The 26,857-nt window shown below is 43.2% G+C and overlaps 1 protein-coding gene across 2 annotated transcripts in view; it reads left to right on the top strand.

Moving 5' to 3' along the window:
• LOC138268689 (KN motif and ankyrin repeat domain-containing protein 1-like) overlaps window positions 1–26,857 on the top strand; it is a 110,753-nt gene that overhangs the window by 34,310 nt on the left and 49,586 nt on the right. For both annotated transcript variants that reach the window (XM_069218595.1, XM_069218594.1), the window contains exon 2: window positions 17,237–17,369. The gene's annotated coding sequence lies outside the window, so the exon portion shown is untranslated. The remainder of the gene's footprint in view (window positions 1–17,236; window positions 17,370–26,857) is intronic.

Genomic DNA, 26,857 nt, shown 5'->3' with positions numbered 1-26,857 from the left:
ATGGGAGTGTTTAAAAAAAATCTGTTTTTTTAATATCCTGAGAAAACTATTTACCAACTGGTTCTATACATTTTAGTGTTTTGTTCGGACTTGCTGGTCTTTCTCCATTTAAGTTGGATGTCACTCTCTACAACTGCCCTGTATCTCATTCACAGAGCATACTTCAGGTTTTGTTCACTGAAGACACTGGGCGGCCACCTTAGAATGGTCTAAAACAGCTTGTAAGGCTATGTAAGATTTTCTTTCAGTCAGGCCAGAAATCCAGTTTGCACCCACATAAGGTTACAGATTATGCAATTATTATGATTTCCACTGGTTTTACCATTCATGACTTTCAGCAGTTAAGGCCTGACAGAATTTGTATGATGAATAACCAAATTATCCTATGTTCTACATTGTTATCCTGCATACCAAGGTGCAAATCTCACAGTTATGTGCTATTAGTGCACCCAGTGCATACCACACCACAAAGTACTGATACTTAAGGATGTGTTATTAATTACGTGATTAATAGACCACTCACAATGAGGCCTACAGTGTCTCAAGAATGGGTGTAATCAATGAGATTGGTTGCATCTATGGTACAGTAAGATGGTTCTGGTGATGCATCCTTTGCATGCATGTGGGTCTAACCTCATGTTCACAGGTTTGAATCCCACTTGATCCACTCAGCCTTTCATCCTACTGAGGTCGATAAAATGATCACCATTGAGCTAGGTGACACGAAATATCTGTTGTTTCAACACCAAAATAACTTTCTGGATGTACATGTGTTTTACAAAGGCATGTTATATTGGATTAGATAGGCTTGGCAGACCAAATCCTTGACTCATTGCATGTACCAGTGAGTAAATCCTTCAATATCCATGTCATTCAATGGTTTGGGGCATTGTGTGTGAAGGACAAGGGAGGCAGTGAGTGACTGTGAGACTGAAGGGCGTGATACTGTTGCATCAGCATGTACTCCCTTCCATTTATTGAATGCTTCTAAATCACCATATTGTTTCCACCAGTGACATTGCATCCTGAAGGTCACGGGGGGATAGTTCTGAAATGTTGTTTTCCTTCTGCTAGGGGAGAGGGGCAAACAAATTCTACCCATCACTGAGGCTGGTACGCTGCCTCACCAGAATATGAAGAGAGGGTTGTTGGTGGCAGTAACTATTATAGTAGTGGTGGGGGGGGGGGGGGTTCAAGAGGCTTACCACCGGCATCTGAAGATAGTAGCTGACTGGTCTCTTGGAAAAAACAAAGCTGTTTCGTCCCAATAGCTGGGGCCCCGTAGTTCCAACAATAGTAATGAGCATGTGTGAATATGTGCACGCGAACACAACTGTTAGTACACTGCAGAAAAAAAAGTAATTATGTATATAAAAGTGGTTCCTCACACAGGAGACGTCATCCTTGGCACTGCAATTCAGTTTCTGTAGCAGCCTCAGAAAGGTTCCTTAGAAAATCCCCTTGTTATTTACCAGTCTGGCTTGGGATGCGGTACACAGCCAGGCAGCTCGGTCAAGTTCCGTCCTGCCCGTGCTCCCTTTTTTAGACTGAAAGCCTTGGAGTGAGCCTGTGAAAATGACTCTTTGTTCTAGTTGGCTGACTACTGAAACTTCAAAAGAAGCCTCTCTTCTGATTGGACTGTGGCCTTTTGCCTGCTGAAATTCAGACTATTTTAGACATATGTAAGAGAAGAGCATGTAAGGAACGGATCACTAGGTCAATGCCACCCTAGGCGGTAACCAACCCAGAGGATGTGTCAGAATGCTTCAGCCATTGGTGTCCATCTGCATGAGCTAGCCACTAGCCCAGAGGCTAATCTATAGCTGACCAGAGCATCACCAGAGTGAAACATGACAAGGGTGAGGGCCAGAAGAGCAGTGATGAGAAGTTCAGCATGCTGAGCTGGACAAGACAAGACATAGACCCCTGGACAACTTCAGGATTGGTGAACCTGCTTGCAAGCTTACTCCACTGTAGAGTGAAGAGTCTAGCCTATAGGAGAAAAAACAAGGTATTCTTCAAGTAGATAAACATCATGTATCTTGTATAATTTCAAACGTATTCCCTACCAGGCCCTCAAGAGCCACATGTTTACTACAATGTTAACTACCGGGCCCGCAAGGACCACATGTTTACTATAATACAATATAAAACAGTACAAACTATTTGTAATTGTCTACATTCCTAGGGGACAGCAGGTCCAAGTTTAATACAGCTTGTATTCAATATATGATTGTTTACATAGTAATTGTGAAAAATATTATCTATTGCGCCATATATTGAAGGTGAAGGACTACTAGAAGTCTCGTGGCAGAGAGCTACCATTTATTCCAGAGATTTCCAGAACGTCCTCCCTCGAGCGCGGGCGACGTGTGTTGCGTCATAGCATCCCCTGTGGGCACAACAATGCTAGTCTCCGCCCACTAGATCCCATCAAGGGTCAGATCTGGACACCCGATGATGTACAGCTTGTAGGCACTCCTGCGCAGCCATAAATAAGGACGTCATTTCCTGCCCGGTTTCCAAAACACAGCAGGTTCCCACACGAGGGAATGTGCGCATTCTATAAATTATCTCGAGTTTCTTTAATATCGGCTCCGTCTTCCTGACAGGAAATCCTGCCTCTGCTGGGCCCTTGGTTTTCCGAGCTGTGATTCTCGTCAGGCCACTTCAAATCGGCATTTATACTTCAGCTTGAAATCGCAAAGTGTTCATTAACTGGCTAGTTTAAACTTTTTTAATCCAGCTTTATGTTTGCTTTTTTTTCATACAACAATTTCGCTACTGACCTTACATTAAAAAGTGATAACTAACCTTGAATTGGAGAATTCTAGGTCAGTGTTGCAGCCACTGCAGTGGATTCAGTGCTATTCAGAGTTCTTAATATGTAAAAACACATAAGCGCCAGCACTCCTCAGGAGGCCGCTGCAGTTTGCACCACCCATTGGCCCTGCCAATGACAGTGCCCACACAACCACTACCCATCGCAAGTGTGGCAACACACAGTATTCCAGGCTCCCAAAGCTATAAGAATGGCTTGCGCAGCAGGCATTAGACATTATACAGACACACCATTTGGCACCCTGTTTTAAGTTCTGGGGTTGACAATTAAGGGCCGACGCTGAGCACCGGGAACCACCAGCTCAAATTAAGCACTGGTGCTATTACATTGGGTAAAGTCCAGTTGTAGAGTCTTTCCGGTGCAAAGGGTAAAGTGCATGCATGCCAACTTTACGGAACACTTAAGAGTTGGAGCAGTGGTCGCCTCGGGGGCTGCATGTGATGCCGTTGCACCACCTGTAAATGTGCTGCCTAATCCTTGCCCACAGTCAGCAAAAATATACATTGCCATTTCAGTATGGCAACCGTGATTTTGCTCCCTTATATATTTCACATTGTACTTGCTCTTACATTCTCTTAAGCAAATATAATTTTTCCAGGAAGTTGTGTTCCTGTTGTGTTTTAGGCAACATAATACTTGTTTATAGTCCACTTTGTCAAAAAAGTTGCTTCTATGTGGCTTTGTGAGTTCACGTTGTGGGCAGGCCATGATTGAGAGCTGTGAAGCTCTGGCTGAACGCAGTGCGAATTTATGACAGTGTCTGCCATTGGGTCAAAAAGGTGTTGGAAGTACATGTTCATACAATCCTAAGCCTCTTCACAGAGCAATATCCGGGTTTGCCAATTGTAATTGTGATTATATGAGAAAGAGTGTGCAGGAGGCACACGGCTGTCAAACTATGGACAGGTCGAAAGTTGAAGAAAATAAAGTGCCTACAGGTTAGTGGGTCTTTTGCGTGTAGGGGGATTAGTGAAGAGATGCGGGAATTACATTTAAGACAGTGAAAAGAGGAAACAGATGGGGTGTGAGATGTGCAGATTGAGTGTTTCAGAAAGATATGAGGAGTAAAAGAGCGAAATGGTTAACAAATAGACCACAGAAGAGGGTGGTGCGAAGAAGAGACCAAAAGTGACTAAGACAATCCGAAGAGCTTCCCGCTTTCGCAGTTTGCTTATGAGGTTTCCAGCGCAATGCCACATTACATGTCTTATGCAGTCTATTGTACCGTGAATATTCTAGTGGACAGTGTAAATAAAAATGTGACCCAGTTCTCCTGTGCATGACATAGGCAGTATTGTGACAACCTGGAGAAATTGATATGCTAAAAGTGTGTTGGTTTCTTTCTAAGAAACCTGAGATTTTTTTTTTTTTTTAAAGTTGGGAACCCAATGTTTGTAACCTTGAATGTGAAATTTTAAAAATTGAGCTGTGTAGTTCCACAGAATAAGTGTACTATGCAGCATAATAGATCTTTCATTAAAGCTTAGCTTAAGCTTTCCTACACACTTTGAACATCATTTACTGCATAATTTCGGTCGCTTTGATGAAAGTCCAGGAATGAAAACAGTGCACTGAGTTAGCCACCAGCCAAATAGTTTGCAACTGCCATCAATGGCTACCTCTACCAGAATCAATTTCTGTCGGGTTTTTTCAGTTCAAATCGACAAACTAGTTTGTGCCAGTCATAATTAAACAGTTTTGATTCTGCCCACGATTACTTCAGTTCTAGGCTACCAAAAAACACCCCAACACATTCAATGTCCCTCATTCAGAGATATTTAGAGGCATCAGAAATTTCTTGGGGCCTTCCTGTTTCAAGGGAAAGGGAACTTACGATTCAATATTCAATTGTGTTAGGCATCATGGGGCTTGAATTAGCAGAAAATATATGATACAATTTAAAGCTTTTCTGAGCAGCGGCACCAAATTATGTCTTGCCTCGGCCCCAAAAAATCCTTTCAGATGGCAGTGCCCTCAATTTCTGTACATAGAAGCCTGCCCTTGCCTTGGACAGGAATCCCTGCATGGGCAGGGAAGGCAGGTGTAGGCATCTTGTGAGAGGGTGCTGGCAGGAACAATGCTACAGTCAGGGTGTGGTGCTGGTTAATGAGCTCATTGTTACATTCCCTCTGATGGCACAGGCCCAGCACAACGCCTTTATGGCCCTGGGGAGATAACTTGGCCTAATTTTAATTGCAACTGTAAGAACTGTGTTTGTATTAAAAACGTTGAAGAATATCACTGTACACACTTTCAGAGCTCTCATGGTTCTCAGGGTTGTGTGTGAGTGGCTTATGCAGCCCAGGTTTTCACTGTGCATTCTGAGGTTTGTAGACCTGGTTTTATCAAGGAATAAAATAAACGAGAATCCATGTTGCAGATTTCAAAGCAAAAGCATGATCTAGATGAGCTACTTATGCATACACCTGGAAAACTTGAGGCCTCTGCACCTCAAACATTTTGCTTTGCTTTTTTCATGGCCTAGAGGTATTTTATAAGGTGTGGAAACTTGTAATTATGGAACACTTGTTTCTGCACAGGTGACAAACTGTACAACTATGTGTTAATGCAAAAGTTACCATTTTGTTCAGGCCTTCACTTACTGGCGAAATTTGTCAGATACATTTTGCAAAAACATTTTCTTTGCAGGATATTTTTCGCTTCAAGTGCTGCCATTTCACCAAAATCATATGTCTCAAGGAAGTGCCATCACAGGTACTCTGAACAACCATGACACCAGTGGAAAGATATTTGTATCCTTTTGATGGGCCTTTCTTCCTGTTTTAAACAAACGTTATTGAAGGGCCAATGCTTTTGCTCGTTAATAAACAACATTAAATATCACACCTAAGTAGATGGGGGCATGCAAGGGTAAAAATAAAAGCTCAAAAAAACAAAAAAACAGAAGATGGAACTTTGAGGGAAGCAGAGCACGAGCTGAGCGACAGCAACTCAGAAAGCAAGCATGGTAGAGAACTTGAGTGGAACACTAGCACTCATGGCAGAAGGCAACAAAACAAAAGAAAAATGGAGAAAAAAAAACATTTCCCTGATTGTAAACAGATGAAGATTACAAGTCATTCAGTTGAATGATGGTAAAGAACCTATGCTTCATGGGATGGACAAATACAAGAAGAGAATTAACTATAGTATTTAGAAGGAACAAATAAGATTGATATAAAAGACAATATTCCTGTGTAGAGTTTTGAGTCTGGGAAATGGGTAGGGTGTATATATGTATAGATGAATAGACAGACAAACAGATAGATAGATAGATAGATAGATAAATAGATTCTGTAGTTGGTATAAATCTAATTATGAGCAGTAGAATCCTGTAAAACCCATCTAAAGGAAACAATATTAGATCCTACGGGGGTAAGCAAAGATTCAGGACTGCATTCAGTAGGGAGCATACGAAGGCACATTGACTTGGGACTTGGTGTCCGTATCTATGACTGATGAGGGTCTCCTTAATACAGGTGGGTTATTTTCCAAGCTATGACTGTCCCAGAGCAAAACTGATTTACAGAGATCCGGGTTCAGACCAGTGCTTAATTTGTAAATAAAAACGTGCCGGTGCCCAAGGCCCTCCTCTAAAATATGCGGCTGCTGCAATTAAATGATTAAATGTGCGAGCACTGAATACTGAGGTTGCGTAATCCTGAAGCCCTATTGGGCCTCTTCAATCCATTTACAGCCACTCCCTGGCCCTTCAGCTCACTCTTGCAGCTTTCTGCTTTCTCCCATTGTGACTCTTTTTCGTTTTTCTCTTCCTCCGTCTTTCCCATATGTGTCTTTTGATCTCAATAAATGTTTGAGGCAGAAAATTAAGCGCCGGACCTCACAAATAAGTGCTGGTGCTCTGCACCAGAAACAACAAGCACAAATTAAGCTCTGGGTCAGACCCTGGGAACTTAAAACCAGTTTGTTAATCCTGGTCTTTTCTAATTGTTACATTTCTAGAGTCGAATATGACAGTTGAGACTCCCAGCGTGGGCTCCCTATGTTCTCTGGATTAAGGCAGATAATCTGATGTAGTAGCTGTTACTTCCTCACAGGTGGGGCCACTAGAAGTGAAGAACCAAATTAATCAGCAGAGCTGACTTAAGTAAGCGGCAGGGAGGGCAAATTACGCAGCACCTCCTCATTTAAACCAGCTCCGCAGAACAGTATAGTATATTTTGTATTTATGCAAGTGGCTCTAGGAGGGACTTTTGTATTCAATAATTGGGACCCTAAAAAGAGATAACAAATATTTCTAAATTTCTCTGAAGGGTGGGTGTCATGTTGAAATAACTGCAATGGAAGAACAGTGTGGTTTTTGTTTTCTGGCATTGGCAATAGCTCTTCCCCAGTTCATCAAATGAGGATGTTTATACTGTCAGAGACAAAGTACCAGCTCTGCAATTGGTTGAACTCTGCTCAGTTAAAGAGTTTAGCTTGATAGGAATCTAATTCTGATGGATTCCTGCTTGACCTTGGAAAGAAGTGACCTTTGGATAGTGTTACATTACAAGCGATTCTTCTGTGACACTAATTCTTACTGGGGTGGTTAGGGGCTGCATTTGAATTCTGTCTCCATAGCCAGGCTGTCACAAGCGTGTTTTTCTTCATAAGAAACTATTTTTTAAACAGTGTTACTAGGGCTTGTTAAACAATATATTGTATTATTGCCAAGTTTGAAGCTCAGTTTTCTTGGCCAGAGCTTAGTCCTTCAAAAACGCCTTAACAACAGAAAGTTTAGGTTATTCATTTTTGATATACCCTTAACTGTGTAAACTTATGCAATGGTTTCTCTGACAAATAGCCCAAGTAACCTGTGATACCTTCAGCTTCTCTGCCAACAACATGCTGCATTCTGGGGATTGTCTTTTTAAACGTTTCTAATCATGGACTAAAAATTCCCAATACACCCGATGCTCCCCGATGCTCTTGTACCACGTATCCTGACAGGTGGACATGTAAGACTGCATATGAATTCTTTGTGTCCATCCGTTGTCTCACAACAAGGGAACCCATATCCATGTTTCTTACATTCATGTTTGCCTGTACGTGTGTTGTGTGCGCTGTGCATGGGTGTCTCTTTAGCTCTTTGTGCAAAGTAGCCTGGCATGTCCTGCTCTCATTTCCTGCGTGCAAGTGTCTTCTGTATTCCTGCACTATAGAAAGTCAAGAGCTGTTGGTTTTGTCAGTGCTTGTTAGGCTTTGGAAGCTTTGCAAGCTTTCTGAAGTCTGTACTTTGGAAAAACCTACACTCTTCGTTTATAAAGCATTCCTTGGCACCGCTCAGCCAACAAATGCTTGTAATCTCAAGGATTCTAGCAGATGAAATATATATTCCTTCCAGTGATGCCAGCTGCCCCTGTGTTTACAAGGGGATAAGGAGAGGCATGCAATGTAGCGGTGGAGTTACGGGGCGATGATCTCCTTCCTCGACAAAAGCAAATAAAAAGCGCCTGGGAGACATCCAGGCACCAGACTAGAGTTTATGTCGCTCCAACCCGAATCCTGCCTTCTTCTGGTTTTCATTCATCATGTGTTATCTTGCTGGCGAGGAAGCCCGCGTACCCAGCCGGCTCGCACAGTCTTCATAGAAGGGCTGGTACCTGATCGAGGAAGTGGAGTGGCTTAGCAAGGGCTCCATGGACCCTAAAGCAAACAAAGAAATTGGACACGCCACCCCTTGGTTTTCTAATAAACAACCGCCATAAAATGGGGTGATTTGGGCTCCTCCGCCTCCTGGCCCCCGTAGCGCTGTACCACTGCACCTGCTGCACTATTTATAGGCATGCTACTGGTAAGTGCCCTATTTGTTTTCTTGTCCTGGGCTCCCTTCATGAACACCTGGGTTATCAAGAGCAGTGCCAGGGTATCAAAGGGTACGGTTGGAAAGTGACACCCAATAAAAGTTACTAGACTTCCTACAGACAGGTTTACTTCCGGTTCATGCTGCTGCCTTCAAACCACCCAGGTCAGGGTAAAGCAAGGGTGCATCCAGGCGTGTCAAAGGTAAAGTTGCCACCTTTCCAAGAGAAAAATACCAGTCATTTGTTGTTGTTTTAAGAGTCTACAGAAAAATTTAATATATTTCTTCATAACATGGCTTTTCTGGCTGTGTTTAGCTCAATTATTAGTCATGGATCATTAACACGGCACTAGACCACATTTAAAAGTGCTTTATATTTGCTGTTTGAAGTAGGTACATATAAGGACAAAAAATAGCAGCTTTAGGACTGGCGGTGCTGCTAGAAAAGCAGCTAGGTGGCATCCCTAATCAAGGGCAAGTTACGATTAAAGTTGCTATCCCAGTTATCACTGGTTCCATTCATGAAACTAAGCAAAGCTCCCAGGGCTATTTACTTCCTGTTGTTTTGTTCCTTGTTCTTATCCTAGCTCCTCAGCTGCAATTATGCGGCTATTGAGGAGCTAAGAGTGTGGCAAGGGATGACCGCTACAATATTATCAGTTCCATAAAGGATGCTTATTGTCTCTTCAACCACTGCCACCTGTATCTTTGGTGAACTGATGATTATGCACCAAAAAAAGTAAGAAACATAAGGGAAGATATCACCATTTCCGGCCAAATGTATTTTCCTAGTTTTTCCTATTCACAAACATTCGAAGGAATTGGCTTGGAAACCAGCGCCAGATGCTGCTTCCCAAGCACACCCTTGGCAAAGTCACGTGACTTTCTATCCGGGCTCTTATTCCAGATATTGAGGGTTCCCCATAGCGGATACCTTTTTACAAATAGAATAGAATTCGACTATTATCAGTGCAAATTGACTTTTTTTTTGTCCAAGAGAAAATATTTTCCCCCATGAAGAAAGGATTTTTCCCCACACTCTCATCAAATTTGTTACGATCCATTCCCCCTCATATCCTATAAAAGAATCTACGATTGCCTTCTATAGGAATTAATTTTTTATCCTTTTCAGGATGGGAAGTTGATGGATCAGAGTGGTCTCCAAACTTCCAATGCAAAACCACGGCTTGGAACACCCACTTTCCAACTCTTGATGGTGATTTATAGCTGCGGGATCCTTGCACTCCTTGCAACAATCTTCTCCTCATAAAAGGATTAACGCTTTCCAGGAATGCCTTTGTGAAATCCTGGCAGAATTTAAAAAGTTAAATTCTGTCATGGATGTACTTTTAGAACTGAATTTACCTCTGTGAATAGCCGCCATTGTGCTAGGCGGTAGCTTAGACTTTGGAATTAGTGTCATATGCTAGATTTCTACAAAGGTCCATGGCGTCCATCTTTTCCGAGGTGCTGTGGGGGTCAGGTCTAGTCAGTCACCTGCCCTGAGGGTACGCGGGAGACCACTCTGAAGTTCGACTTGCCTTGAACAGACCTCAGTGCGTAGCGTTATCGCAGCAGGGCGCTCTTCTTGCTGGGCCTATTTATATGGAAGGCCTTATTGGTTACCACATAAAGGGATGGCATTTGTATTTGAATCTGAAAGAAAATTTATAGAGTGCAATTTATGCTCAAAGCAAAGCTTCAAGGTGCTAAAAATCGTGCCTGTACGAAAAAAAAGTGGGAACGCAATGGTATATGAACTTCCTCATAGTAACTCATAGTTGCTGACCTGATGTCTGAGTTCAGAAAAAAATTGCATCACTTCTGCAAACGGTTTTGGGACTTCAAGCTGTGGTGCGAGTTTAATGATTAGTTTATTCACTTACTGCTGTTTTTGTAGTGTTTATTGTAGAATTTGCAATATTAACGAAATAAAGCCCTCTGGACGCCCTAATGCATGCAGTGAGAGCATGCTTTGTTCATGATGTGAGTGCTGGATTGTCTATATGTGTTTATATACTCGTGCTAACTTTGTCTATCTGTTTCAGGACAGCAACAAAAATTCAGACACTTATATTCACCTTCAGAGTGACTAGAATGGTCTAAAATAATTTTGGGCAGGAGTAAAAGTATAATTAAAATAATTACGTAAGGAACAACTCTGTGCATATAAGAAATTTCATTTAAGTCCAGCTTTTCCCAATTGTTCACATCAATAAAATATCGTACCTTGTTGCAAAAGCCAGAAACATCTTATGGAATGGCTTTTTAATGAACTGTGGGAACAGTCATTAAATCTAATTTATATTACATATACTTCCGGGGTAGTCACTGTATTCCAGGTGGTGAAGGAAAGTTTTATTTAAGCTTACTAAAAGGTGTATAAGAGCCAGTTTTAGAAACGCCTCTTAATGTTATTCTTAAGCAGCTGTATTTATGAAGCATACAAAATTGTGCTTACATTTAGAAATGTGTCCTAAATTATGCCTCATCAACAAATTTAGTAAAAGCTTATTTACGGTGGTTAAGTTGAAGTTTTGGTGAAACCTCAAAAAGGACACTCAAGCACTACTTTAATGAAGGTCTCATAGAGGATTAGGCCTCAGAAATTCTGCTCAATAGCACTTTTACTAAGGCCTCACAAATGGCCCAGATATGGGGAGGTTAGATCAAAGCACCGTCAGGGGTAGTAAGCACTATTTAAATGCCACGGCGTTCAAGCTGCTGCTTTAGGAAGGCCTCCTGGAATGGTGGTGAACTACCAAGGGGCACTGATTCCAGTGTGATCTTGTGCACGTCACGGTACTGGACTGTCCCCTGACCTACAAGATAAGGAGGTATCCACTATTATGAGGCATTCCAAGACTCACAACCCTCACACTTTGAGGAGGAACTGAAGTGTGAAAATGTCCTCTGATTTGTGGTTCAGTGGACATCGAAATATAACTTTCAGGCAGTTCAAACCATGGCAATGAGCTCGGCGAATCGTGCTTCAAGGTTTGCCTTAGACATAGTGCCTGCCCCTTTCCATTTCTAATAAACATTTTTTGCCACATGAATTTGGAATATATATATATTTGTAATGCCATTGGGTATGTGGCAGATTCTGTCATATGTCAGGGTCTCTAGGCGGAAGGTCAGTAAGGTTCGTCGTTGATGAGGTCACCAAATAAGAGCAGCACTACCTACCAAGTTACACAGGTCCATGCGTAATTTGCAGCCCCAGTCCAGGTTTTACCTTTGAATTCTGGGACTTATAGTTTTGTTAACTCTATTGTAAAACGGAACTACAGGTTCCAGAATTCAAAAGAAAGAAGCATGTACTTGAGCAGTACATTATGCATTGACCTGGGAAACTTGGCAGCCATGTAAGAGTGTCCGATCTAAAGCGTCCTACACCTGGGGAAGAGTCAGTCACATGTCGAGTTCTCTTTCCAAAAGCCCTGGGGCTACGGGGGGGTTAATTATGTGTCGGCCACTCCTTTGAAGCGCCTTAAGGCGAGGGAAGGGTTAGCCACAAGAAATGCTCTTCACTAAAAATCCCTAAGGCTGGGGAAGAGTCAGTCACTGCTCAAGCTACCCAATCAAAAGCCCAAAAGCTAGGGGGGAATCAGTCACAGGTCAGTCACCACTCCGAAATTACTCAGGGATAGGGAAGAGTCGGGGTCGTGTCAGGCTAAAAAAAAGCCAATGTGGCTGAGACGGAGTCAGTCGCGTGCCAGGCTCCTTTCAAAACACTTTCAGAAAAGAGTAAGCACCAACTACATACATGTCACGGTTACATCTAGAAGGGCAGTATGGGGGTAGTATGACCATGAAAGATCAGAGACTGGGCAGGATGTCTCTGGAAAAACACAATAGGCCTGTGGCCGAGTCAGTCAGACGTCAGCCTCGTCCAGAAACCCTCATGGATAGACCCAGACAGGCAGGCGACTTACTCCAGCCTTAAGAAGCTGCTCTGACGGAAAGGGCGAGCGGGCAAGCATAAACGTCGGGGAAGAAATCAGTGTCTTGCTAAGACCTTTGGGCACCCATGGACAGTGCGTGAACTGTGCTAGAGGTTAAGGTAAGCGGACACCGACAATCATTTTGCAAAATCGGACTTTGACTTGGAGCGGGAAAAAAAGGAAAAATCCCAGAAAAGGAGAAAAAAGGAAGATGGGAAACGGGTGACGAAAAATAAACCGCAAGAAGAGTGCGATAATTAAAAAAACAGGATAGTGGCGGGAAAACAGACGTGGATGAGGAGGCGGCCGTGTTATTCCGTATTCGCCCCACATTAGACAGCGCCGTCGGCGGCTCCTAAGAATAAATTGGCGCATTTGTAGTTAGTTAATTCGTTATTTTGTTTACAAATGAAGTCCCTAGCGCTTTGTGACATTTTGACGCACCCCCACCGCAACGTCAACATTTGTATTTACTACCTCAGAGGTGGAACCGGGTGGCCCCTGCTGGTGCTGCTAATGAGGTTCCCGGGGTTATCTAGCGCCGTGAGGTCACGTGTCCGTCCAGGGCTCTCAGCCCCTGTGGTTCCGGAGCCAATGCGGCCTCCCCTAGGCCGGTGCCACTTCCGGGGTAACCCCTGTCAGTGGGCTTGGAAAGGTGGCAGGCCCGCTGTGACGTCAGCCATGTCAAGTTTTCCAAGTGCATGAGTGACGCCCTGCTCCAGTCCAGGTTTTTCCTTTGAATTCTGGGACTTGTAGACTTGTTTCCATTATAAAACAGGACTACAAGTTCCATAATTGAAAGCAAAAGACTGGACTAGCCCACATCACTCATGGATCTGGGAACTTGGCAATTATGTGACGTCTTATTGAGAACGAGGGATTTCTTCTAGGGTCCCGGGGCAGTCGGGAACTGGGTCACGAGTGGGCCAGTTTTACTAGGGTCTCAGGTAACCTGCCCACAGAGCCTCACAGTCTGGCAGCCCCACCCCTCCCCTCCAGGCCACTGTAATGTGTATTCATCTTGGCCATGCCACCACCCACTGGAGCCGGCCCTGGGCTATTCTCACCTCAGGCCCCTATGTGACTGACCCAGCCCAGCAGCAGTTTTCCCCTGACACCTCCCTGGGCCACCACATTCTGGCCATGGTGAGCAGGGGAGGAAGGAGTATGCAGAGACAGTTTTCACCTTGTCCCTGGTGTCTTTTAGGCTAGTGGTGGGTGTGTGATTCCAAAGGCCTCACTATGAGGCTCCTTTCCCAGAGAGAAGGAAAAAATAGAAAGTCTGTAAAGCACTTTCCAGTCCCAGCAGTGCTCAGAATCATGTGCCTATGTGCAAATCAGTTACTTTCTCAAGGCCTAATAAAAATGAATTTAATCTTGTGCAGTGTAGCTAGTGCTCATGTAAATGGCTCCAATACTTTTGGGCAGAGTTCTTGCTATATAAAGCTACACAAACAAAAAATAAACAGCCCGATTCTGCAAGGGCCGGAGCCGTGATAAATGAGGAGGACTTGTTACATAAATCCATCCATATTCCTTTTTAAATTGGCTTTTCTGCCTTTGTTTAGAACTAGGTTTAACTCACCTTTAAGAAAATATTTTAATGTGCTTTTGCATTACCTTCGCTTTTAAAGTATGTAATGACCAGAGTTAAAAAAAATCAGCTTAGGTGATTTTCTTTATTTCTGTACCAGCTAGGACATTAAAATGCTGGTCTTGCTGGTAAAAAATAAAAGAGTCGGCTGGAAACCATTGTCAGAAATGTGGTTGTGGCTATTTAATTGAGCCTTTCCCAGCCTGGCCAAACTGCAGCCTTCTAGTTGTCACCAACGTTATCGGCTCTATAAGCTTTACAATGCCTAATTTAGCAGCATTTCTCTAAAAATGAGACCAATGAGACTAAGCAAATGGCAATCAATGAAAGGGGCAATCCAGGACCGTGGGTCAATTTTTGGGGGAGTGCCCGGGCCTAATTGTGATCCAAGTCCGACCCTGATTTCTACCCACTTATAAGCCCATTCTCTTCAGTGAAACATCGGCTCGCACTAACAACTAACCCACAGGGCCTGCATCGCCCATCTTTCGAGCCCGAGGGATCCGCGGATCACCTCTCTGCACCATGGCTGAGCGGGTTATCCTGCATCAAGAACACACAATGGAACAGGGGCCACGCCAGGATTTCCGCCAACCACGTCTGCCGCGGCGAGGCGCATTCATCATTGCTGAGGACTCTCTCCAGATGAAGGGAACTATTTAAAATAACCCTTCGGAATGTGTGGATACAGTTTTTTTTGGGGGTGTTTAGTCTGAGCTTGGTATTTTTGTGGTTAATATCCAGTCTGAAGTGCTTTCTGGTTGGATTTTGCAAGGAAGTGAGCCAAATAAATCTGTCCCGCTGCCAGGGTGTTCTCAGGCTGCAGCATCTCTCTTAGACTTGTTACTACTGGTATGAAGCAGAGCTGAATAAGTGCAGGCGGGTTGTTTCTGAACAGGAGGACCTATATTTAAGTTACACCACTTTATGGCTTGTTATGCCAGTTTACGTTGTGTCATGCAAGGCCTGTTTTGTTACAGAGCCAAAACCAAGCTTCTTGGCACTGTGAAGACAGAAACCAGCTTATTTCTATAGGATGAAATCAAATATACTGTGCAGAGGTTAGAAACAACTTTTAAAAAGATTCTTAAATTTCAGGAGTGGGGGTTCTCTTTGCAAGGCCAAGGATCACAGTTGCAGCTACAGTAAAAAGTCTGTCACTCATTTGACGTCTGGCAACTGGGGTATGTACCCGGGTGGTGGAGGTAAATCTCTAATATCTACAAGGCCATGGGAACCTCATGGGGGATGTGAGGCAAGGTGGAGCATGCACCTCATGTAGACAAGTGCTTCACAGCCTCTCGTGGCGGGACTAAGCGCTATATAAATTCACAATGTTCCCCGAATAGTGCTAAATCATTAATGAGAATTTGGAGAGAATGTACATATTTATAAAAAGTTGTTATAAAATTAAACTAAATAAAGACTTTTCCCCATAAAGCAGTGCAGTATGGTCGGTGCTAGAAGACGACCACCAGCCGACATATAATCAGTATTTCCTAAAGGCGTTACATATCACAAATACAAAGGAGTTATGGAACATGCAATTACCTTCCGCTTCATTCAGGAAAATAATAAACAAAGCTGTGAGACAACATTTCTTTGTGTTTGACAAAACTGCTTTCGCATTGTATCTTAGTCTGACTTTTCCAAAGTACATGAAAAGGAAACTATTTTCCATCTGATTCGGTCGTTGTCCAACATTGGCTGACCAACCATCTTGGAAATACAGTGGTGATGTCTCATGTAGACTCTGCGGTTATAAGCAAGAGGACTTCATACACCTGCTATGTATATGCTCCTATCTGCATGCGGCTCGCATTACATTACGAAAAACAAGGCCTTAAGGCTTGTGGTATCCGTACGTGTATGGAAGCTATAATAAGAAGTCTTGATCCAGCCAATCCACAACTGAATACAAAATTGGTGAATTTTATAAACATTACATGCACAAGTAAGTTCTAATCATAGTAAGGGCCTTTTATAGAGTGACAGGCAGAGTGCAGTTGGAGAATCCTCTATGGAGGTCATTTATTCACCGGCCACACTGTCAGTGCCTGTCTAGCTGTGCTGCCCATTTAATGCCAACCCTAGTACCAGCTTTGTCTTGTTGTATCTATACTTCACTGTGATGTTGTTTTATTTACTACTTAAATTACTGGTTATCCTCTTTAGGATTACAATTGTTTAGAAACGTATAATAACTGGAGGTTTATTTGATGGTATGCATTTTAATGAAGAATAACATTACCATGTTTTTGACATTTGAATGTAATGAGTTATTGTTATGGTTTTAATTCACTAAACAGTAAAGGAATTATAATAGCGCTAAATCATCTACACCATTGTGTTATCCTGAATGTGCATTATAGCAAGGGGAAGGAATCCTGCCTGCTCTTCTCAGAAGTATTGGTAATAGCTTACATGCTGGTCACGTGCCACCCAATGCCTCACCTTTGCCCTTCTTAAGTAAACATAAAAGATGTTACTTTGAGTCAATTTACAATAATCAGTATAGTAATCAGCCTGGAAGGATAATCCGTCTTTTAGTGCACAGACCCGTGACATTCAGACCACCATCATAGGTTATGGAGAACATTCAACTCACTGAGCCATCCTAGCTCCTATGCGTACACGAGATATGATACTGTTTTACCTACACAGATACACTTTAAACCAAGCTGAGTAAATGTAGCATTGATAATGGCACGTTTTGAAAAAGAGTCGGAGCATCGAGGCACAGGGCCAGCGCCTTGAGGCGAGAGTTATTGGATATCCAAGTCCCTGTATCTCTGACAGCTTGTAGCATGCGATGCTTTGTGGACACTGCGGTGTGATTTGTCACTGAACGTGTGCTCCTGTTGCACAAAAGTCTCTCCTGGGGCACTTCCGGCGCTGGCAGGCCTTGACATGGAGATGTGAAGGGCCTGGAATTCGCCTCAGGTGACACTGAAAATAGTTTAGGGAGATGGTGCACTCTGTTAGCCTCCAGTGGGAGGGGTACGGACAGCCTCAGTCACAGTGCTGCTTTTGTTTCTCTTTTGCAGGCGAACAATGAAGTGCTGGGTGTGAAGAAGTGCCACTTGAGGGGACATTACCCGCCCTGACCTCTGATGAGAGAAGAATGACCCTCTCAGCAGTGTGTGAAGTCAGATGACACCAAACAGCCAGCTGGCTCAGGTATGATCCAGAACCTGCCTGCATGGTAAAGAACAGCTGACTGCTACAATACTCTCGCTATAGGGCGACTTATAAAAGGCTAGCTTCACCACTTGGGGCATCTCAGCGCTACAGAGGTTGATGAATGGACAGGCCCATGTCACCAAACAATAGAGTGGCCAGGAATCCCGGATTTGCCGGGGCAGTCCCTGTTTTTCACCAGCTGTCCCAGCAGTTTGGGGCAAATTTAGCTCGTGTTCCAGTTTTTGGAGAGATTCGACTGAAAACAGAGGGAGGCTTGTTTTTGTGTGTTCCATAACCCCCCCAGACGGCCCATTCCCGCAAATACTTAAATAGTACAACAGTTGGTTATTTGGTTGGGAAATGTTGGCCGCAGTTTATTAGCATTGATTTACAGCATGTTTTCCCTGCTTTTATGAGGGCCATAAATCATTGTATCATATCACCATTATATGCAATAGAGGTTCTGAGGTTGTCATAGTTCAAGTTATCTCCCATGAGGTTGAAGGCCCATGGGTTTATGCTTACAATTGGTACATTTGGGTCATAAATCACTTTGCATCTTAACAACCCCATAAATTGTCAATATCTGCCTGTCACATGCCCATCAATCAATTCGCCACAAATCACTCTTTCGTTTAGTCCTTTGTGTATCTTGACCCTTGGCATTGGTGTTATTCCTTTTTATGTAGGAGAGTACTCATTTCCTTTTAGGCTTAACTTGCTTCCTTGTTTAGTTCTTGTGTCCAGCTCTCCAGCGGACCCGGGATGCGAGTGCCGTGTTTTCGTGTACCTTCCGTGACTGCCTTACCCTGCTGTGAGGCATTCCAAAGTAAGTAGCCCTGCCACCCACTGTGTTGGGTGTGGCCTTTGTTGTTCTTTATCTCTCCTTTTCCGCCTTATCCCTTTGACCCAGCCTGCGACGATCTGGGCACTTAGCGTTAGGTGTGGGAGGGTGGGTGTCCTCTTTGCGTCACTGCCCAGCCGCCCTGATAATGAAGAGGAGTTCCGTGCCGGGCAGCCTCCTTTTAAGCCCCCACCTATGCCCTTGGGGAATGGTGTGGGGAAAATCAAATGATGCATTGGCCCCCATTGGGCCATCCAGTTTTTTACTGCCCCCTTTCCGCTTCCGACCTGTGCCAAATTCTCGGCAGGGCGGGTGGGGGAGGACAGCGGGTGATTCGATCTGAGGGGAGACCACTTCCGGTCCTCCCTCCCTTTGTTTATGCACCCCATCAGGCGCGCTTTCGCTAGAAGGCCTTGGAGGGGTTTCCGCTCCGGCCCCTCGAGCTCCCTTCGGGTGCGGGCTTGGCCCAAAGCAGAGCTAGTTAACAGCTATTATAAGAAAGCAATTTAATTAAAATGTTTCTCAGCAGGTTTAAAAAAGCGCATTGTATTTATTTTATTAGTGCCTCTTCTGTGATTCTAGGTTGAAGAGGGCTATCATTCTGTGCCCCCCAGTTGATATAAAACTGTAGTCCTTCTTTTATTTTTACGAAATGTCCCAGTTTTTAAGGCTCAAAATCTGGTCACCCTACCAAACAATGAAGAAAACTTGCTAACTTTGTAACAGTCACACAAACTTGATGACCCTTGGTTTGTTTGTTACTCCACTGCTCCTCTTTCATGACACTCCTGGCGCATTTACAGTTTGGCGAAACAGGTGATCTGCCGGAAACTGTTGATTCTACCATCTCTCCAACCTTTCAGTTCACCCACCTCACTTACAGGTGGTGATACCACTTGGTTTCTGATGGCAGAGCCTCAGCCAAATTCAACATTAGAATCCTTTGACCGGGCTTACTGGCCAGCACAGGGCCACTAGGTCACTGTAGCTGTAGCCGTGCTCTATGTAGGGCCATTCACACGATGATGCCGGAAAGCATCACGTGACATACAGGGAGAAAAATCTGTATGTGCCATGGATATTTTTCTGCTGCTTTTCATCAACAACCCCTTTATTTGGCAGGTATTGCCAAAAATCGAAAAAAAAACATGGCGGCTGACTCAATACAGAAGAGTGACAAAAGTTCCTCCACTGTAGAGGCAGATGACATGTTTCTTCAGAGGTTCCTACCAGGCAGGTCTGAAGGTGGCCTCCACTATGCAGGCAAAGACGAGTGTCTTCGCTAACTTGGCGTGCCACCCACCATATAACAAATCAGTCCCTAACTCTACCCTGTTTGAATATTTCATACTCTGTAAATAGCCCAGCTACTTCTGAAGGCACTAGAATATTATCTTCTCTGACTATAAATTGTATATAGTCGGTATATAATCCTAATACTAAATGCAGTGCAAAACTTAAACAGTACTTTGAAGCCATGATCACAAGCATAGGGACGAAATTGAACATGAGCGGCGTTTGGCATGGCCAGACATATCAGAATTTTGACTCTTGCAGCAAACTCACACCATCCCCAATTTCCCTCATGTAAGTTTCAGCAGGTCGAACAAGAAATGAAATAAGTAAAGAAGAAAAAAACCCTATGAATGATCTCATATATTTGTGGGTGGGCCATTTTCTTTTGATAAGTAGTCACTATGCTCTCGCTCCTCAGACAGTGTCTTAGAACATAAAGATTACTGTCACGGAGAAATTACATCACTTCCTTTTCCTGCACTCCTTTCTGGATTGGTCAAGAACATGATACTGGCTTTTTGATGACCTGCACTGCTCAATATAGTAGAAAAAAGTTTGCACATTTTCCAAAATATGTTTGCTGAACATTTTCAGAAAGATGAATCAGAAACATTTGGCAGGCACTGGACGTAGTTACCATGAGTCATTTCAATAATAAAAGTAAACAGAGTAATGAAAGCAGAGAGAAGATACCCTGGTCTTAGTCCTAAAGTTTAAAATGAATTGTTTATTTTATATTAAAGTCTTCTGTAGGTAGGCCTGTATGGGAGATAGCGAGATTTCAAACCCCCACTTCGGTATGGAAACATTCAAGATTAGTTTGAGATCCTGCAGTAAACTTGAAGGGGCCACCTGCACAGTACTTCGAGGCCCCCTCTTTGGACTCACTCAGGAGCTCTCAGGTCAGGGTACTTCAGGGGCTGTGGGGGTCTTTGTTACGCCTCTGAGGTGCTAGCTTTCATTGTTTCTTTGTCATATTGATCTTCAAAAGCTGATAGTTAGTCATCAAATCAAAATGCAACCAGTTCTCTATCTTGGGACAAATCTTCCATGATATTGAAATCTGTCTTTCTTCATACCCAGTTCCCTCCCAAACCCAGGCATGCATTTATACCGTAACATGACTCAATTTTTGGTTCTCCAGTATGGCTTTGCTGGCCAGTTCATCTCTTTTTTAGAAAGACTTTATGTACATATCAGAGTCAGACCTTCCATTCTCAAGGTAAGACAACATTCGTCCCCACCTAGTGGTGGTGGTTACAACTCTATTGAAAACAGAACTTTTTTCTTTTTAAGAGGAGCGCTCCACCTGGTGAAATTGTATTTTGCCAGGAGAACAGAAAATATATCTGGGAAATACAATATGCAAATAAATGTGTTGCACTTCAAGGCATTGATTGTTTTCCGTTAAAAACAAATGTGGATGCAGTTTCAAGCTGCCAGGTAAATTTATTTTAGAAATAGCAATCTAAAATGTCTTCACAATCAGCAGGCAAGAATGTAGCTGGATATTTTGAACAGGGTAACATTGTATTGACTGCACAAATCTTAACTTTAATGAGTGTTTCAAACGATTTCAGTCATTCTTACTAATACAGCCATCGTAACGGCGCACTAGCTTTTGTTTCCTTGGGTTGCACAAATTCATTCTCAGATCTAAGAACACAACATAATCCTTAACACCATATAATAACAAGTGAAACAGCAAAGGGCTTAGTAAACATTTCATTTTCCAGAATGTTTAAAGAATCAACTCATAACTACCCTTTGTACCTTAGTGAAATTGCCATCAATTACTTTAACAAACAGTAATATATGGAAATGTCATATTTATTGAGTGAATGTGAATTTACCCTGGTAAAACTGATTGCATGCAGGGATCGGGTCCTGATGTTAACTTTCTGGTATGGATTAATTCTCATTTGAAATCAGGCCACCCTGCACTGTGTGTTTGATGAACGGGGACATATGGCAGAGAGATTGCAAATCAGAGCCTCCGTGTTACCCTTAAGGCAGGGATGTCCAGCATTAGACCACGAGGGACAGGGCCGGTCCGGATTTTCTTAATTACCGCTGACAATTGAATAATTTCCATTTTTATTAACCAAACATATTGTCCGTTTTAAAGTCTGGCTACAGGAAGCTTTTTGAAGACCTTATGTCACCAGTTCTTTAAAAAGTACAAGGATTACCCAGAAAGATGGCTTTGGGTCAGGCCCTTCGGCCATTAGCCTTCTTGTAATTTTCCTGATCTACTGCTGGATGCCTTGAGTCCCTCAGTGGTGATTTGCCACGCATTATAAAACCTGATCGATTAATTGATCAAGCCCGTATCTTTCCAAGATGGTTACATTATCCTTATTAGGTTTTATTAATGGGGCACTAAACAGTCCTTTTGTTAGTCTGCAGATAAGACACGACAAGTACCTTCTAAAGGGGAGACACAGCCTGTTCTCTGATGCATTTATTTGGCTGACTCAAGAACACAATGTACCACAAAACACCTGAACAAAACACACAAGCGTAATATAGTGCAGCACGGCAGAACGCAACCCAGCCTAACAGATCCTAGCATAGCATGGCACAAAATAGCACACCTAGCATAGAGGGCACAGTAGAACACAGCACAGTGCACCGTTACACAGCACAGCATAACACACCCTAATGCAAGGATGCAGAGCATCATACATTAGGACTCAGAGTTACATAGCATAATAAAGCATGACATAAGATAGAACAGCAACCACACTGTAAGCGGGCATAGCACAGAATGACAGAACATCATAGTACATCCTAAAATGACACAGCATGGTGTGCAACATGACACACCCATATATATAACAACATGAAACTACATAACCAACCCTTTCATAGCATAGCACAGCACAAACCAAGATACTACACACACCAAACCATAACACAATACAGTACTCCACAACAAACTATACCCAGGGCCACTGGAATTATGTGGCATGAAAGGACCAGATTATGCGGCAGGGTTTGGTAAATTATGCAGCAGGAAAAATCAAATTTTGCGGCATAATGCAGCACATTTTGTAATTATATTACTTCATTATCTCAACATGTTTAAACTTCATAACACTGTCTGGGCATTGGCTGCACCTCGTTAGTACCATTTTAATACCCAAACGTAGCAATAAGCAACAAAAAGATTACCCGTCCAGGTTTGCAAAGGGCCTTTCACTGACCGGCAACACGTGTTGCTGCAATTTTAGTAACTTTTGAACCTTTTGAGCTAGAAACAAAACTTTTTTGTTGTTAAAATCTGTAATTATGTGATAATCACTGCAGCCCTACAATTGTATAATTCCAGAAGCCGTGACCATTCCATAACACAGCATAGCAAAGCATCACTCAACAAAACGTTACCCAACAAAAGCTCAAGAGATGGCTGTGACGTGGTGAAAGATTTTTTTTCTCCAAACCTTTCTACTTTGCAGGTGTGTTGCACCGTACAGCACACATACAAAGTGTGATAACATTTAAACAATGTCCAAACATGATATTATGTCCCAGAAAAGTACCCTTCCAGTACAAAACCCATGCTAGACATCACATACACACGTGTTGCACAAGGTTTCCAAAAGTACACAAGTGCAGGTGTAGAAAGAAACAGGGTCATATCTTTATAGATCTGGGGCCGTGTTATCGATACAGCACACTTTCCATGTTTGCGCCACGGTGCACCTTTCTAAAGGCGTTCTGGGTGCAAATGTGGACAGTGCACTGTATTACAAAGAGTGTGTTGCCTCCAGCGCATCCGCAAATTCGCACTGGCCCCAGGGGAGCACATTCAAGTGAAATACAGAGCAGCTGTTTAAAAGCTGCTTCTTGTTCCACAGTGCAGGCGGCAACCCACCTGCATTTTCGAAAGGGGAGATAGATCTGCTTGCGGAGAGGTGCAGTGACTGCACCCACCTGCAAGGGGATGTCTGGGCGTCCACAGAACGCCCTTTCTCTACCCCAAAAGGCTGCCTTTACGAGGCACACTGAAAGTGTGCCATCTTCTTCTGCCTCCTAAATGCATGTTTTCCTCTGTGCCCGCATCCATAATATGGCATGGGTGAAAGGGCAAACAGATTCCCTCATTTGCATGGGGCCACAATCCTATGCAAATGAGGGTCATCCCTCTTATGATAGCTCTGGCACAACTTGTGCACCAGTGATACCTGTATTACAGAAGGGGCCACGCAAGCATCTGCGGCCCCTTTTGTAATACCAAAGTGCTCCGAGGGCACATAAAGCAGGGGCCCATGCCTTTGCAACCCCAAAGGCACTTTCTGTAATACGACCCCTGGTGCTGTTCAGCTCTCTCCATTTCACACAAAGCAGCCTGACAACTTTGGTTGCTCCTCTGCATTGTGTCACATTTATGTGAATATGCTCCATTGTTTATAACTTTACCTCCTTTAACTCTGTCATAGCTTTATCATTCACAAACTACCCTTGGACGCCCTCGATCGAAAAGAATGTCAAGCAAGCAGTAACTTTATGTGGCAAGAAACTTGCGGGCCAAACCACAAAAATTTGAGACATTCCATCTTCAGCAGTGAACTAATTTGGTTCCAAGAGGCCCAGGGTCATAAAGTAATGCAAATGTGCTCAATTCATGTAAGAAGTGTGGTTTTAATGAGCAACATTCCTGATATGAAGAAAGGTTCTTTGTGTCCAAGGGTCATATCAATGTGCCAAATCTATGTTAGGAAGTGGCACCCTCAATTGATTGTCATCACTTGTCTCGGGTATGTACTTGCCTTAAGATTATTGTTCTTCTAGAGCTTGGTTTTTCAACACCTTGCATAGGTGAAAAGTCATGAAAAGCGATGCAAACCAGCACAATGCTCTGATTTGTTATTTATTTTCAAGCCCAAATCTTTATATATGATGGAAAGGTGCCAAAGTAATGCGTTGTAGTGCTAGTCCTTCTTTGCATTACTTTACATCAAAGGGGTACATGGGCATTTCCATGCTACCACTCATGGTATTTGATGAAAAGCTGAATCTGCTAACATTTGTAGACCGGGCATTATGCCAAAAACTATGTCTAATTAGAGTAGCCGCAAAGTAGGAGAAAAGTTTATTTTCTCCAAAGCTTTCAAACTTTTCATGTGTGTTGCACTGTACAGCAAAACAAAGGACCTGATTTAGAACTTGGTGGACAGGTTACTCCATCAGAACAATAAAGTAGTCACAGGCACTGTACTTTAGGAGTAGCGCCCTTTCCCAAATGCTGTTCTGTAGAAACATTGAGCACACATATGTACTGTATTGCATGAGTAGTATATAGTTTCGGATGCAGTACTGTAGCGGTAGTGCACTTTCACAGACACTTTACTCTAGCAGTATCAGGTACTCACAGGCACTGTACTTTAGGAGTAGCACCCTTTCCCAGAAGCTAGACGCTGTTCTGCAGAGAAAGTAAGCACACACTTGCACTGTTCTCTATAAGTAATATGTAGTCTCACACACCCTACTGTAACAGTAGTGCACTTTCACAGACACTTTACTCTAGCAGTATCAAATACTCACAGGCACTGTACTTTAGGAGTAGCACGTTTTCCTAGACACTGTTCTCTAAGGACAGTGAGCACACATATGCACTGTATTGCATGAGTAGAATGTAGTCTCAGACATTATACTGTAGCAGTAGTGCACTTTCACAGACACTTTACTCTAGCAGTAGCAAATACTCACAGGCACTGTACTGTAGGATTTGCACCTTTCCTAGATGCTGTTCTGTAGAGACAGTGAGCACACACATGTACTGTATTCTATTGGTAGTATACAGTCTCAGGCACCGTGCTGTAGCAGTAGCGCACTTTCAAGGGTACTCACAGGCACTGTACTTTAGGAATAGCACCCTTTTCTAGACGCTGTTCTGCAGAGACAGTGAGCACACACATGCACTTACTCTATGAGTAGTATGTATAGTCTCAGACACTGTACTGTAGCACACTTTCACAGGTATTCACAGGCACTCTACTTTAGGAATAGCACCCTCTTCTAGACACTGTTCTCTAGAGGCAGCGAGCTACTGTAGGCACAGTATTCTTTTAGCAGTATAAACTCACAGATACTGTACTATACAGGCATTGAGCACACACAGACACTACTCCAGAGGTAGTGCACCTTCACACACGCTTTACAATAGATGCAGTGAGCCCACACAGAAACCGTACTCCCTTGGTGGCAGAATCCATGGAGAGTGAAGAGCCAGGAACTGATTTTTTAGGGCATTACTGTCAGTATGGGTTCTACCCATAACATTACAAAACTCTGGCATTAAATGGAGTATGATGCTTAAGTGATAATGCATTTGTCTGGTAAAATGAAGGTTTAATATGGCTGCACTTCTGACCACTACTCTATGCCCTGCCAGAGCTCTGACCTGTGCCTACTGGTAGAAGTACCTCCCTCAAGGTTGTGTCTCTCAGGATGAGAAAGAAGCGATGGAGACATTGCAGGCTAATGTGTGCCTGTGAAGACTCCATGTCTGTCTGTGAAGACTCCATGTCTGTCTGTGAAGACTCCATGTCTGTCTGTGAAGAATGCATGCCCGCCTGCTCACAGGATTCCCCAGAAGAACATTCACAGACTAAAGATTACCACATTCAGGAGGGTCGCTAGGGGGTTAAATCAAACTGTAAACTGTTCAAAGAGATCAGGGAAGATACAATATGTGCCAAAGTAAATAGAACTTGAATTAAAATAGAAGTAATATTTACAGGTGCTTGATAAATCAAATGCAAGATGAAAGGAAGTAAACCCTGCAATTATGTTCCTTTCATAGTGCTGAAAATAGCCTTCCCTTGGGCGCTCAGAGTCTGCGAGTATTAACAACCTCCTCCGTGGCCTGTCTTCACTGTACTAAAGTCTGTATGAGTGGTCTGTGCATGAAAACCGCCTTAGCTGTGACATGTTTAGTCTGTAAGCGAAAGCACGCACGCACGCACGCACACACACACACACACACACACACACATTTATATATATATATCTTCCACACTCTCCTCCAAATCAAAAGAACGGAAATCCGTGTGCATGCTACTCCAATCTTTATTTCACCATCAGCACATTACAGGGTACAACAGAACGTGTTTCGGCAGCGACCTGCATTTGTCAACCTGCAAGCCGCATATCTTGTGCCCCTAAATACCCGTGTATGAAGGAAAACTACATTTTTACAATGACAAAACCCATGCATCTTCACATTTAGTCTCATATTACAAATCCACTATACAAGCCATCTGCTCCAAATATAAGTGCAAATCTGTTTTAGACATACTTTCGTAGTCCTCCTACCTCTCACGTAACATTGTGGTGT

The sequence above is a fragment of the Pleurodeles waltl genome, chromosome 12, assembly GCF_031143425.1.
Source record: "Pleurodeles waltl isolate 20211129_DDA chromosome 12, aPleWal1.hap1.20221129, whole genome shotgun sequence".
In the NCBI taxonomy this organism is placed as follows: Eukaryota; Metazoa; Chordata; class Amphibia; order Caudata; family Salamandridae; genus Pleurodeles; species Pleurodeles waltl.
This window is presented reverse-complemented; position numbering and strand designations above follow the sequence as displayed.